The sequence below is a fragment of the Dipodomys merriami genome, unplaced genomic scaffold (assembly GCF_024711535.1).
Source record: "Dipodomys merriami isolate MVZ:Mamm:240054 unplaced genomic scaffold, mDipMer1.0.p SCAF_104, whole genome shotgun sequence".
NCBI lineage: Eukaryota > Metazoa > Chordata > Mammalia > Rodentia > Heteromyidae > Dipodomys > Dipodomys merriami.
In genome coordinates, this window is record NW_027202316.1 from 970374 (window position 1) to 986308 (window position 15935).

General features: G+C 38.7%; 1 long non-coding RNA gene across 2 annotated transcripts; it reads right to left on the reverse strand.

The window, feature by feature from the left end:
* Nucleotides 1–4809: 4809 nt before the first annotated feature.
* On the reverse strand, nucleotides 4810–15678 carry LOC138810862 (uncharacterized). Of its 2 annotated transcripts, XR_011367250.1 has the most exons (3): nucleotides 15516–15678; nucleotides 9198–9386; nucleotides 4810–5448 (listed from the first exon to the last, which is right to left on the reverse strand). It is a non-coding gene; the product is annotated as an uncharacterized lncRNA (long non-coding RNA). The 2 variants fall into 2 exon arrangements; XR_011367252.1 differs by lacking the exon at nucleotides 9198–9386.
* Between the last annotated feature and the right edge of the window lie 257 nt (nucleotides 15679–15935).

Sequence of the window (15935 nt, forward strand, 5' to 3'; positions counted from 1 at the left end):
GGTGGCCATATAGATTTGATGATTTTATGTTGTTTTGGAAAATAAAGGGTGGATTCCATGCCACATATGGTTACTTCTCTTTTTAGTAATACAGCTTGATAGATCAACTATTCAGTGAGAAGTAGTTTAATGCCTAAAATGATTTTGACTTACAATATGGAACCAACCCAGATGCCCCTCAGTAGATGAATGGATCAAGAAAATGTGGTATATATACACAATGAAATTCTATGCCTCCATCAGAAAGAATGACATTGCCCCATTTGTTAGGAAATGGAAAGACTTGGAAAAAATTATATTAAGTGAAGTAAGCCAGGCCCAAAGAAACATAGGTCCCATGGTTTCCCTTATCTGCAATAACTAGTATCTGAGTCAAGCAGAAAAGGTCAGATAAGTTGATGTTAGGGAAATGAACCCTAAGTTAAGTATTCAAATTTTTTTTTTTTGTTTTTTGTTTTTCCTTTCATGTAATTGTTTCTAACATATTTATAAGATGATTTCTTTGTTGCTTTGTATGTCCCTCCCCCACGGTATAACCCATGCTTTCACTGTATTTGATGTTGGTATAATTTGTGGAGGGGAAGGGAAAAAACAAATCGTTTAACTAGGGATACAGGTAGACCCATTGCAACAATGAGATGTACAAGTTGTTATGTAGAAAAACGAACTTTACAACTTTGGTGGGGGGTGGAGGGAGGATTGGGTGGGGAGAGTGGGGGAGTATGGGAAAGGATGGGAAGGGGAAACAAAGAGGAAGCAACAATGCTTGATAAGAAATGTGCTCCTGGGCTGGGAAGGTGGCTCAGTGGTAGAGTGCTTGCCTTGCATGCCTGAGGCCCTGGGTTCGATTCCTCAGCACCACATTAAGCAAAAAGAAAAAAGCCGGAAGTGGCGCTGTGGCTCAAGTGGTAGAGCGCTAGCCTTGAGCTGAAGAGCTGAGGGACAGCGCCCAGGCCCAGAGTTCAGGCCCCACGACCGGACCCAAAAAAAAAAAAAGAAATGTGCTCCTTATCTTGCCCATGTAATTCCTCTGTATGGTATTCTCACAATAAAAAAATAAAAAATAATAATAAAAAGGAATATACAACAAAAAATCAATGCTATTCGATGCATTTATTATCTCTATTAACAAACACTGTAAGATGATCAGTAATGTGTAAGGTTTAGCAATAATTAGAAGCAAAGAATCTACACTCTTTTTTACTATAATATTCATTGATCTGTTTGTTCTTTTTGTTTTCAATCTACCAAGGGAGCTTTTGCTCAACTCAAGATAGAAATCACAGCTCAATTTCTCTCTCAAAACCATTTTGGCATTTTAATTATGTGTCCTAGCCTTATAAACAATAATTATTTTCTAGAAAACTTTATTTCATTGCTATCTCAACTATTTACTTCTTTTACCTTCCTCCTGATATTTTTATCTTCCTTGAGACATGGTTAATTCATGGTTTGAATACTTGCAGGTTTCAGAGCATCTCTCCACTTCCCACTGCCATGATAAAAATTGCTAGGTCACATTCCTTCACTCAGTACTCTGGTATATTATTCCACTGTCTTCTGGCATAATTACATTGCTGTGAAGACTGGAGACAAGTCCTTTAAACTGGTTTTACCATCTGTGTTCTTTGGGAATTTTTTTTCTTTTATCTTTGAACCTCTGAAATTTCATAAAGATAAAACTTAGTTGTCAGTCTTTTCATTTTCTAAGATCCACAATGCAAAATAGTTGATAATGCTGAGAAGTTTCAAGAATTTCTTCTATTATTTCTTCAATTGTGTTTCTTCTTCCATTGGCTCTGTTTTCCCCCCCTGTAATTTTCTTGATGCAGAACCTCCACATTACTATCTTCCTTAGAAATACTCTACTTTCCATCTGAGTCTCTTTTTCTAGAACATTCAAGGCAGCCAGGTTTGGAAGCAAGGAAAAATCTTGCTGAGCAAATTGGTTTCAACCATAGGAGTGACATGGCCTCAGGTCCCCAAAGATACTTAGATGGAGCTCGGGGACTTCCTGGGTATCTAGATTATTGGGACCCATATCACTGGCATGGGAGGGCAACTTCAGACTCCCCAGATCCATCCCTCTGGGGCACAAGGACTTCTGTGGGTCAGATACCTTCCCTGTGTAAGCCACTGAAACTGACTTTCTGTGAACTGACTTCTCAGTCACTATCTTGGGCAATCTCTTTTTCTTTCTTCTTTAGAACTATTTTCCATCAAGAAGCTGATTTCAGCCTTCCTTTCAGAGATAGGACTAGCAGCCAGATTCCCAAGTCTTTTCTTGCATGGATATTTCTTATCTGGGAATATTTTCTACCATTTTGCCTTTTATTTTCTCCTCGTGGTCTCGGGGCAGAAGAGTTTTGCCTGGGAAGCTTTCATTTCAGATGTTTCTTTCCCTTCTCCCACCAACCATCACTGTGGAATGTCCACAGGTTTGTTGATTAGCAGTTTCTCCTGTAGATGGCTAGAAAATTGGGCAGATCATGCTGCTAAGGACTTTTGTTAAATTGCTTTAACATTATAGCTAGGAAGTACATCAATAGTCTCTGAGTGGCCTAAATAGCATCAAGAAGCATCATTGCTACCCATTCAGTCTATACTGAATCCCACAGCTAAGTAACAGGCTCCATTTTCTTCATCTGGGACTTCCAGTACTGGCTCTATTGATCCTGATGCAATATGTTCTTTCAGACATCTCCAGGATCATGCTGTGAGGAGCTACAAGTGAGAATGCCACGTGTCTTCACTCATTCACTTGGGGAGGAAAGGGCTGGCTCTGGGATCCACCTCTGAAATCCTGTTTCTAATTCCCCCATTCATTATCCACTTCACCATTGTCATTAACAAGAAGAAGTTTGACAACGTGGGCCCCAAATCCTCTTGGACAAATGCTTCTCTTCTGCCTACCAATTGAGCTTTTCAAAATTCACACATTATTTCTCTAGGGCATATTAAGAGAGTCCTTCCCTTATTTTGCCTGCATTTTGTGTATGGTTCTCCAAGCAGATCTCCAAAAGAGACTCAACCAGGGAGGTCTACCATCTAGGACAGAATCTAGAAATGCTCTGACAGCTCCTGTCCCTTCCATAGTGGTACACACTGCAGTGTGTTCTACCTCCTAGTCCCACGAAAGTAGTATCTGATTGATAGTCCCTGAAGGACTTACTAGATATGGGAGATGGGTGAAACTGCCATCAGGGCCTGGAACACCTGCTCAGAATATTTTCTCCTCTGACCTCAATTATTTAAGAGAATTGAGATCCAGTTCAGAACTGAAAATTTGAAGTCATATTGTTAAAAGGTTTTATAGTAATAGAATCATCCTTTTCCAATTTTCTGTACAAAACTCAGTCATTCACACTCTTGTGCTGATGGTACACTATTCTAGGTCTTCAATCTACAGTTGTTCATTGAAGTGTTTCTTTTTTAAGGAAATATCTGGTATCAAGAAATGAAATGAAGTGAATGCAGTGTGTCAGTCCATTGCCATGGAAGAAATCCAGCTCTTTAACACTAAAAGCTGAATCTTCATGGAAAAGAAAAAGATAGTAAGACTTTCTCCTCCTGGGAGATTTTCTTGAGCTGCCTCTGCTTTATTGTATTTCAAGATTTCCCACTAACAGTTGTAGTATTCCCACTCTCCCCCCCTCCCCCCGCACTCAAGTAAACTAAGGTTGTCTAATTAAAGCAATGGATCATTCATGCTGTTTTTCAGAAATCCTGAGCTAACACAACAATTTCAAAGTGGATTCTTGTACACAGCATCCTAATTGTATTAAGCACTGCACAAGTATATGGAGACACAGATATTCCTTTCTTTGCCTTGGAAAGCCAGCATTAATTGAACCACAGCATGATTTTGGAGATTAAAAATATTTCACACATGTTGACAATAAAATTTCTCTCACTGTAATGTGCACAATTCGTACCCAAATTTGTTGTAATTTTCTATAGACAGCTGATACTAGTTTTAAGAGAAAAGAGACAAAAAATAATTAACCTAAAAAATCTTCACAGTCATGTTTTAAGTCATGACTCTTCCTGTTTAAAGTACCAGGGAGTTTGCACTTCTTGAGAGAAAAGATAGGGATGTTTTAGTGTAGGCAGTAGGACATTGAAACTCTGAACAAACTGTGAGAGGACCTGGAGTACTGAGAATGGAATCTAAATTTGGAGGTACATGGTACATGGAAGAGGAGGACAATCAGTGATTAACATCAGAAATGCCTTTTCTTAAGCCTTTTCTTTGAATGCCCTTTTTTTGTTTTCTACAGATGTTTTCTTAAGGGAGAGGATTACAATTTAACATGTCCACTTATGTGTCCAGTGCATCTTGATCAGTCATACCTTCCATCCTCTGTTTCCTTCCACTTTTCCTTCTGCCACCAGTTACATTCCACTTCCTTTTTCACACACATATATTGAGTATAATTATCATCATTATTATTATCATTATTCATCCAGTGTTCCCATTTCCTCCATTCATTGTTTCCCTTCCACTAATCCCCCTATACTCATTCAAAACTTGTTTCAGCTTTCTGATATTCATTTTGTTAAACTGTTAATTGTTCAAAGGATTTACACATGAAGATTTACTCCTGCTCTATTCACTATACTTTAATCAGCTTGGTCATGTCAATATGGGTAAGTTCCTGTATGTACTTACCTGAAGTTGTTTTTTTGGGTCTATGATCTACATATGAAAGAAAATATGTACCTTTGTCTTTCTGTTCTTTTGGAGGGAAATGAATGGATGGAGGTGGGGAACCTCCTATCAGTCTAAACACATTTTTAAATGAGATATCTTGGTCTTCAAAATCTATTTGCTTTTTATTCTGAATTGCTACACATGGGTGAGAAAAGAGTTCAAATGGCTAAAAAAGGGGAAAAAATCTTGTCATATCCCAATGCTCCAGTTCCCATTGGTAATTATAGCTTTTTGTACCCTTTTCAGAACTTCTCTTAGATGTATACTGCCTCTGTGGCTTTACAGTTGTAATCCTTTTATCTCCATGTCTGTATATTAATATGTATATATTAAAGTAGCTGTATATCTAGATCACTAAGTAGCAGTTAGGATGACTGAATTCCAATGACAGATATGGTAAAAGTCACAACAGTGGTCTGAGGATGCAGGCAGCATGGACAGGCCTCCTTCCTTTATAGCGATGTCTGGGTGGAGACACAGGAATTCCCTTTACCTTTTAAGGCTCCTGTGTCTCACTAGAATGAGGGTGCCAGGAACAAAAGGGATCTGTTCTTCCACCTCTAGTCTGTGATACAGTATTCCCAGATGGTCCATGTTCTTCCAGATCCACAGTGTATTGTTCCAGGCCAGGCTCCAATGGAGCTCTCTCCCTTTACTCACCCCTGCAGGCATGTATTCTGGCTGTCCATGGGTGCTTTGGATTCCTCCATTTCCCACTGGGCACCTTAGGTTTCCTGACATGAGTTAAAGTGACAAAGGATGGGAGAGAGTTAAATTTCACCTAACATATAAAATTAAGTCCAAGAAGTTTAAATTTTTCAGTTAAAAAGATAAATTTGCAAATGAACCATTGGAAAGATTGTTAACCATTTTTAGCACCGTGGGTCAGATAAGATCTTCTTACAAAAAGAAAATTCATTCCTTAGAAAAAAAATTCTAAACAAAATGTATGGAAAATTCCCCAAAGAACAAATGAAAATAGTTTAAAATCAAGAAAAGTTGGTCACTTTCACCAGTGACTGGAGAAAGGCAAACATCAAATAGCTATCATTAGAGTGACAATATATAAAAGCAATAATAAAGCTGGCACTGGTGGCTCATGCCTGTAATCCTAGCTACTCAGGAGGTTGAGATATGAGGACTGTGTTCTAAACCAACCCAGTCAGGAAAGTCTGTGAGATTCTCATCTTCAATAAACTACCAAAAAAAGCCCTACATGGAGCTGTAGCTCAAATGGTAGAGTGTTAGCTTAAAGCAAAAAAGCTCAGGAACAGTGCCCAAAATGAGTTAAAGCCCCAGGACCAGTTCATGATTGTGTGCTCTCTCTCCCTCCCTACCTCCCTCCCTCTCTCTCTCTCTCTCTCTCTCTCTCTCTCTCTCTCTCTCTCTCTCTCTCTCTCTCTCTCGCTCGCTCGCTCGCTCTCTGTCTCTCTCTCTCTCTCTCTCTCACACACACACACACACACACATAACTCCAATAACATTTGATGTTGCTACTTACTATAGGAGTCTATCAAAAACTATTAAAAATACATGTTCTGAATCTAGTAATTCCATGTGTAGGTTTCCATCCTTGAGGATGAGCGAATGCAAAGCATATGCAAAGATTTTTCATTGCAATATTTGTGAAGACAAGAAACAATACTTATCAGCTTATCAGTAGGAATGTACTTGGATAAGACTATGGTACTTCAATACTGCAGGATAATCTGCACAGGTAAAAGAAAAATGACGTAATTTTCTATACATCGGCATGGGGGAAAACCAATGTCATAACACATTTGTGTGTGTGTGTGTGTGTGTATGTGTGTGTGAGTGTGTGTGTGTGTGTGTGTGTGTGTGTGTGTGTGTTGGTCCTGGGGCCTGAATTCAGGGGATGGGTGCTGTCCATGAACTTTGTTGCTCAAAATTAGTGCTCTACCATGTGAGTCACAGCTCCATTTATGGCTTTCTGGGGTTTAACTGGAGATAAGATTCTCATGGACTTTCCTGCCCAAACTGGCTTCAAACCTCAATCCTCAGATCTCAGCCTCCTGAGTAGGATTACAACCATGAACCACTAGATCCTGTTTATGACACATTTGTAAGCAGATACCATAGCACAGTAATATGAACAAACAATCATATTTATGTAAGGAATAAACATACAGTAAACACATAAGAAATATATATATTCACACACATATTCACAAACACATGTACATGCACATACATATAAATTTGAATAACTTTACTAAAATAAATACCTGGTGACAGTTAATGAAGAGTACCTGTGTGCTAGAAAATCAGATTGGAGAATAATGAAGATTTACTTTGTGTCTTATATGGTTTTTAAATATTGTATTAAAAGTATATATTGTTGTGTATTTCTTGTGCAAATTTCTAACAAGCATTTAATGACTGGCAAACACATTTTTATGTAGTGGTTCTTCTGGATTCCAGAGCTGTACATTCTTAGTTTTCCTGTGTCCCCACTGGCTACTCTTGCCTGGGCTGTAAAGGTACCTCCTCATCTAGAGAAGCCCTAAGTGTAGGAAGGCCTCTGAGCTCAGCCATGTCATTCATGCTTTCTCACTCAACAGTTGGTTCCTATCTTTCCTCACATAAGCTCATGGTTTTGCTGATAGGTCTTCACAATTAGCTCCAACCTCTAACTTTGTCCTGATTTGTTGTATCCTCTAGATAATTTTGGATTTAATGATGGTGGATATATGGGAATAATCAAACTTTAGTTTGTCAAGGACAAGATTATTTCTCTTTTTGTGTGTGTCTGTGGGTGTTCTGTCCTGTTCTTCCTACAATCTGCTCCATTTATCAAATTACTTGAGCCAAAAGCTTTTAGGCTATAACTTCAATCCAAATCCTAAGACAACTGCGACTCCCTGCTTTAATCTTATTCTTTTCCAAGCCATATCATCTCTCAGCAGGATTGTCATAGTAACTTCCAAAACATGGTTTCCATGCTTTTACTCCTCCTGGTGGTATACTGTCTAGTTTTTCACTCAGCAGCCAAGTCACCCTTCTGAAACCTGATTCAAATCACATACCAGGTCATTTCCCAACTCAACATTCTGTAATGATTCTATCATATATTTAATATTTCAAATCCTTTAGCCCTGGATGGACCTCAACTCTTGATGACCATCTAGCCCTGGATTTGCTTCCACTGTTGACCTCAGCTTCTGCTTCTGACCTTCTATTACCTGTTACTCCAATTCTAGTGGGCAAGACAGTTGTTCCTTATGAATACCACACAGCATTCTATCTTAGAGTCTGGGTTCACCCTTGGCCTGAAAGTTTTCCCTCAGATGCTTGTTTGCATCCTTCTCTTACTTCCTTTAAGAATTTACTCTAATATCATCATATCAGAATGCCTTTTCTTACCATGCTAAGTAGAAAATTTCAATCATTTGTTGCTCTATCCTGCACACTACAACTATTTACATGTATAGCGTTCTTGGTGATATGGTGAAATAGAGAGCAGGAGAAAAGCAAGATCAAGCAGGTACTCTAAGTTTGTGCTGGTCTAGTGGTGCTTATTAACTTTGAGGTTCACTAATAGGTATTTTGGGCGGGATGTTAGTTGAGCAATTCTAATACCAATATTTTCAGATCTGTTCTTTGGATCTGAACAAATTCCTTAAAGAACCATTTTTCCTTGAAAGCAAATGTCTGCCTGCTAATATTCTCTTTTCCTTTTCCTCTGTCCCATGACTCCCCAAACAGGCCTACAGGGGCTGGGAAGGTGGCTCAGTGATAGAGTGCTTGCTTTGCAAGCATGAGGCCCTGGGTTTGATTCCTCAGCACCACATAAGCAAAAAGAAAAAAGCCGGAAGTGGCGCTATCGCTCAAGTGGTAGAGCGCTAGCCTTGAGCTGAAGAGCTGAGGGACAGCGCCCAGGCCCAGAGTTCAGGCCCCACGACTGGACCCAAAAAAAAAAAAAAAAAAAACCAAAAACAGGCCTACAATTATTATATGTATGTAGCAATGTAGACATTTTTAAACTTTTGATTCATGTATTATATGTGTGTATGCATATGTGTGTATGCATAGATATATGTACACATGCATATATATATACATATATATATATATATGGAGACATGCACATATAATTGTTCACTATGACAAATTCCCACTGAGTGCTCACATGTGAGCTGCAGACTGATCAAGAGCAGGGCTTTGCTAGCTCTCTGGAGTCCCCCTTCCTCAAGGTGCCTGTCTAGCCACACTTCTTGCCTACAGAAACTAATCCTGAGTTTTACAATGTTAAATTGATGACATGATCATTTGCTATCACATCTGAGGTGGAGGTAAGGGGACAAATTTAAGCAGACTTTTACCAAGCAGGTGACCATGACCATATTCTGAATTTCTCAATCTTCCTTCTATTTAATCTATTTCTTGCTGCCTTTGTTCCTTTTAATACAGGTTTAATTGCATTTTCTTTTATGTTTCAGGCAACTAATACTTGTTATCATACCTCCTTATAAAACAGTTGCTCTTAGAGATGACTGTTGGCATTCTGATGTCTGGTGCCTGTCACGCTCATCAATTCTATGCCACCTGCCAAATACATCTTGGCTCAAAATTTCTCAATGCCACTGTGTCCTTCTGGTCATTCTCCATTCCTTTTTAGCATTTCCCTGATGAAAACTGAAATTTCTTTCAACTGCAAATATAATCAAAGTTTCCATGAACAGAATAAAATAGAAACAACATCCATAATGCCTCTCTTACTGCATCTAGCATTCTGTGTAGAGTTTAAAATGCAAAAGTTTCCTTGATTTTCCTTTGGTTTGCGTGTATCAGCCTAAAACATGTATGTCCATGGTGCTATTAGAAGGTAGTGGACCTTTATTAAAAAAAAAAAAAGCCTAGTGGAAGAAAATTAGGTTATTTAGAGTGGGTCTTAAAGGACCCAGACTCCTTTCTGTCTCTCTTTGCTTCTTGGCCATCATGAAGTGAGAAGCTTTCTCTACAATACATTCCTATCATGACATGCTTGCCTTGCCACAGATCTAACAGCCAAAGGTCAAGTACTTGGGACCAAACTTCCAAATTTTGTGAGCCAAGATAACCCTTTCCCTCTTCTAAGTTGATTATCTCAGACAAGTTGTTATAGTGATGGAAAGCTGCTTAACCTATCATTTAGTTTAAAAAGATTGTATATATCATGGAAAAACTATCCTGGAGCATTTGCACAGTATAGAAAAAAAAACTTTTTTTTTGGTTGGTCGTGGGGCTTGAACTCTGGGCCTGTGTGCTGTCCCTTAGCTCTTCAGCTCAAGGCTAGCGCTCTAGCCATAATACCACTTCCCACTTTTTCTGTTTATGTGGTGCTGAGGAATCAAACCCAGGGCCTCCTGCATCTAGGCAAGCACTCTGCCACTGAGCCATCTCTTTTTTTCAGATAAATGTTAAGTGGTAGGCAAATTATATTTTTCTTACTGTTTTGATAGCTTGTTCTGTGAGCTTGTATTTTCTCAAATACTGGTCATATTAAGGCCTTTTCCAGTTAGTTAATTCCTTGTGAAATTTTATAGGCTGAGATAAGAAAAGTGAAATGCATTTCTGGGGACTGAGAGCAAACAATTAGATACAAAACACAGTGTATGAGCCTGACAGGCAGAGCACATTGTTATACAGAATAGAATTCCACAGAGTGGAATTCAGAACAGGCTGTCAGTGGAGGACTTTCTGGGTTCGATGAAGTGTTTCTATGTGGAGGCATTTAGCCACCTTCTTCCCCCTTCTTCAATCCTCTGACAGGGTTTCCTGCAAATAGTTGTTGTGACTTAGTTGGTCTGGTCAATCAACATTTTTTATCAAAGTGTACCAAAAAATATTTACTCTGATAATGACCTGATTATATTGGATCTAGAGAAGTAAGCAAGAAGATTAAAAATTGGTACATTCCCTCAAAATTGAGCTATGAGCTGGGCACTAGTGGCTCTACCTTGTAATCCTAGCTAGTTGGGAGGCTGACAATGGGAGGATCATGGTTTGAGATCAGCCTGGGCATGGAAGTCCATGAGAGTGTCTCCATGGTGGGAAGCTAGATCCAGGGGTGCTCCCTGTGATCTCATGCCTAAAGGAAGATCCCTGCTCAAGAATGTGCCAGCGTAGGGAATGAGACCCTATCCTATAGATAACCAGTATAAACCAGGGCCAGGGCATGGCTCAGTAGTACTGCATTGGCATTTAACAAGTGCAAGACTCTGAGTTAAAAGGTACTAGTACAGCCAAAAAACAAAACAAAAAAACCCTAAAACAAAACAAAACAAATAACCTAAAACTGTGAAAATATGTAAAGAAATAATTGAAATACCATGAATATTATTCGTGACTTACATAGATACCAAAATAAAATATCCTATTTTTAAAGAAGGCTCTTTAATTTCTATGGTTTTAGTATGCTAACTAGCCATGCAAAGATTCGTTCTTTAAGGTGTATCTTTTTTGATGAAATGGATTTGTACTAACCTCCTTCCTTCTTATTGTACGTGAACAGTGGTACAGGGTTTTCAATGCATTTAATTGTTTACTTATCACCAACAGCCTCAAGAATAATCTGCAAGTAAGCTCCTCTTTTCAGGAGAGGAACCTTCGTCCTGATCTCATCAGTCCCTCTGCTCCCTGGGGTCCACAGCTCTCTTGAAAGAAATGCCACGCTATTTATTGATAAAGTCAGCAGCTAACAAGCCCTTAGACTTTCCATTCAACCAGTCTTTGTTTAATTCACCATTTTTACCAACTTAATTGACCACTTTGTTGAGCCTTGCCCTTCTGAACCCCTCAAACACTTAAGAGCCAATAGGACCCCTGGGTGGACACTTAAATTCTAGGAAAATTGGAAGCCTAACTTGTAAACAGCTAAGCTTTTTCTCAACTCTCCTCAGATATTTTCTATTTTCTCCTGTCTCCTCTTTTGGCTCTGTTTTAGGGTATCTGTTTGTCTATTATTAGGCTTGAATGTGCAGAGACTTCATTCACTAGCTATTTGTCAATCACTCTGCTCTGATGAGTCCATGTGCTGTACAAACACCTGTTTATCTCCAGTCTTCTGTTTCCAACTTCTTCTAGTATGTTTACCATTAAAATGTCCCCGTTACCTTTCTTCAAAATAATCATACCCAGAATAGAAGTGCTCATGGCCTGCTGCTTCTTACAGCTAAATCTTTGTTCCCATTTCCAGAATTATGATGGTTCATTTCCAAAAGACTAGTGGCCTAACCTGGATTCAGAAGGCGATTGAAATAGAATCTTACTTTTCATTGACTAGAATAGTAGATTATTATGATTTAGACTACCTACAGTGTCTTATAACGAATTAATGTATACCTATTATATTTTATTGATGCAAATGCAATGAAGCAAAACAACATATATGTTTCTCAAATACCACCATCCATTAACTAAAATTGATAAGATGATGTGATATATTGAAGTCTATTCATTTCTCCTTTACCAAAAAGTCCCATGCATGTATATACTGATGATAGGTGAGTTACAGAATTCTGATTTTCTAACCATTCATTCTTTTTTTTTTTTTTTTGGGGGGGGGTCTGGTCGTGGAGCCTGAACTCTGGGCCTGGGCACTGTCCCTCAGCTCTTCAGCTCAAGGCTAGCACTCTACCATTTGAGCCACAGCACCACTTCTGGCTTTTTTCTTTTTGCTTATGTGGTGCTGAAGAATCGAACCCAGAGCCTCAGGCATGCAAGGCAAGCGCTCTACCACTGAGCCACCTTCCCAGCCCTAACCATTCATTCTTTGACCTTGTTAGAGCCAAACTTGTGGGGCAAAAAAATATGAAAATAATTGTGCATTATTAAATTTTTGATTGGCTTTATGGTAGTAAAAATAAATTAACTCTCTAACTGTCTTCAATCATAACATGATCATCAAAGTACCTGAAAGAACCCAAAACAAAACAAAATACAAAAAACTAAGCAGAGCAAAATGAAAACCTACCATCCTCATTTAAAAAATGCTGAAATTTCTCATAAACCTAATGATTCTGTGCACATAACTACCTCATGCAACAAATCATTAATAGAACTAAGGATAGCCTAAATTCTTCAAAGGAATTTTTTTCTGAGAAAAAATAAGTCTCCAGAGACTCTACCTTATAGTGATACATGAACTCCTTTCACTTTGATGCAAGAAAAACAGCAACAAAGGCTAAGGGGTGTGTGTGGGAATTAACACTCTCTTCTTTCAGAATTACCAAGGAGTCCTATATAATTAGTCTGCTATGAAGGTTTTTTCCCCAGCTTTATAGGCTAACTATATTGCTGTATAAGATTAGAAGGTAGGCCAGCAGGATTAAGGGGTTACTATTAGATGACAATGACTTGAATGCCTCTAATGCCTTTGTGAGAAAGATGCCACAGCTCCCCTGTGGGTAGCCCTGAATGAAAGTGATAAAATGTGAACTGCTTTGGAAAATGACTATCTTTTCCAAGGGTAGTTGCAAAGCCATTTTCTATGTTCTTTGCTTAGTGACTTCCTGTTTATTCATTTTCTGTCTCTAAACCTAGAATAAACAACTATATGTGTGTGTGTGTGTGTGTGTGTGTGTGTGTGTGTGTGTGTGTGTGTGTGTGTGTGTGTGTGTGTGTGTGTATTTTTCAGGTAAGGAGTAGGTTTATTCATCCTTCTGGCTGGCACCAGGCCATGTTGGCCCTCCATGTGGCTGGGAAAGGCCTGGGAAAGACCTGGGAAAGAGAGCTGGGAAAGAGAGCATCTGGGCCTGTGCTAGGCCTTATCTAGGGTATGGGTTGAGAAAGGTGTGGCCACTTCAAATTCAGATATGACTTCAGCAGATGCAGATGTGTCCTATATGTGTTTTATTGGCTACCATCTAACATTCTTGCATGAAAATAAGTTCCAGTGTTTAAAAAACCTGTATGAATAATATGTTTATGAAAATAGCATGGTCTTAAGCCTAATTTTACCTGAAAGTTCAGCTATGTAGCTCTATTTCATCCATCCATTAAATTAACCATCTGTGGCCACTAATGTTTTTATTGTTCAATAATCATTACAAACTACCCAATGTACAAGGGACAATGATAATGATAATGTATGCACAATGCTAAAAGCCCAATGAGAGTGCATAATATGCAGCTGACTGGACAAAATAAAAACAGTATTAGCAATATAAGTACCCAACTTCCCATTTTGTAGCATTTGATTCTATCCATTCTAATTGTTAAGTAAAGCTAATGTCATGGACATTTATAACCCCTTGACCAAAGCACAGCAGGTCCAAGTCGAGCTTGATGGCAGCATCACATGCACTCATTCTCTAGTACTATGGGTTGGATCTGGTGAAGGATCAGTATTGGTTTGGTCCCAAGTGGTAGAGGTGGTGGGAACTTTATAAGATGGGGGCCTAGTTGGAGGAAGTAGGTCCTTGGGAGCAGCCCTTGAAGGAGGCCTTGAAATCTGTCCTGTTTCTATCTTTTCTCTAGCCACCACAAGTTGAGCAGTTCTTCTTTACCATGTACTTCCCCTTGTGATGTTACCATAGGTCCAGAACAATGGGGCAATGTGACAATGGACTGGAACCACTGAAATAAAAAACTAAAGCAAGTCTTTTTTCCTTATAAGTTGATTAAGTATTTTGTCACGGCAATGGAAAGCTAACACACCTAGGACTTGAGTAGATCCCAACACAGGGTGGGGATATATAATCCTACTTCAGAGAAAGAACAAATGCTTAAGAGTAACGTTATAAGGAAAGTGGGTCAGAGGAGGGGAGGAAGGAAAAAAAATCCCAAGCTACTACAATAGGACCCAAAGTAGAATAGTAACTCAATTTGTGACTTCTAGTGTATGATTTTTTATACTATAATCAATATAATTATTTTCAATGAGAAAAGGAGTTATTAAGTTAATATAACTGAAAGTCCTAACCAAATTTGGGGCTTCCAGAACTATGCTTATAAATCATAATCCCAGGAATCATTTTGTCTCTGATTCAACAGCTACATTTGTAAGTTTCAAAATAACATTTGGAAGGTGATATGCCGCCCCAGTGAAAATGAGTCTTTCCCAGCAGTTCTACAGAACTCTTAATCACAGGACACATTAGTTCTAGTTGTCCAGTGGAGTTGTATGTCTGAAATAATTTGTGTTTTTGAAACTAGTTTGTATGTCAAGATGAGTTCAATAGTTACTTAGGTGAGGCTATATTTTCATTCCTAGAAATGTAAGTGAAGTCAGTAACACCTGGAAACACTGAGGATGAGCTTAGGGAGTTAGGGAGAAATTATCCCAGGGAAATCTGAATACATAAAAATGCCAAGGCCATTAGGGAGAACTATTGGTTTAGTTCCATGGATCCTTTCTGGTAAAAGAATCAACACAAAATAGAAAGACATTGCTATTTAAAAACTGAAATGTATGGCAGTATTTCAGCAGAACAAGGGCTAAGGAAATGGGGTAGGAACACCCATCATGGAGTGAGGTTTTAAAGTGGGGAATGAGCAGGGAAGTTGAAGGTTCTTTTAACAGATTGGAAGATATCAAGTGGGACTTTTCCACTAAACTTTTAAATGGAAAACTTGATTTTCCCAGAGCAAAATATTTGGTCCCTGCTTGTTGATTACTAGTTACTAGTTTGGTACTGCTTGTGGCAGATTAGTATTGGTAAGTACCCATTTGTTAGGGAGGATAGATGTCTGGCTAGTAGAAATGGCAGATGTCCAATGTATCAGTGCCAAACTGAGGCCAGCCATTAGAATGATGGTGTAAAATAGTGCCTTCCCCAAATCCAAGGCCCCATCTAACCTCTTATGTTGGTGTAGAGTTAGGTCAGGACCTAAGTGAGTATCAAATTCACAAGCTGTATTATTGGAAGAATTGCGGAGTAATAACTGAGCAAGCTTTCTTTCTTTTCTTCCAGAATTGTTCTGCTGGTTACTGGAATCTCCTCTGAAGCTTCCAATTTCTCTTGTTACTGAAAGATAGACAGAATCATATTTCAGAGGGACTGAGGAGAAAATATCTTAAGAATATTAAAGAACAAGGCAGATAGTGAATGGTGGGTGACAGATGAAAGGAAGAGAATAAGATTAGAAAGAGAGCAACAGAAAATTAGAAATTTAAAAAAACCAGTGAGTAAGATCAACAAAACTAAACTGCTTCTTTGTGAAAAGGAAATGTTAAGGAAACTCTTTAATGAGGTAAATGACAAGATGGAATATAAAT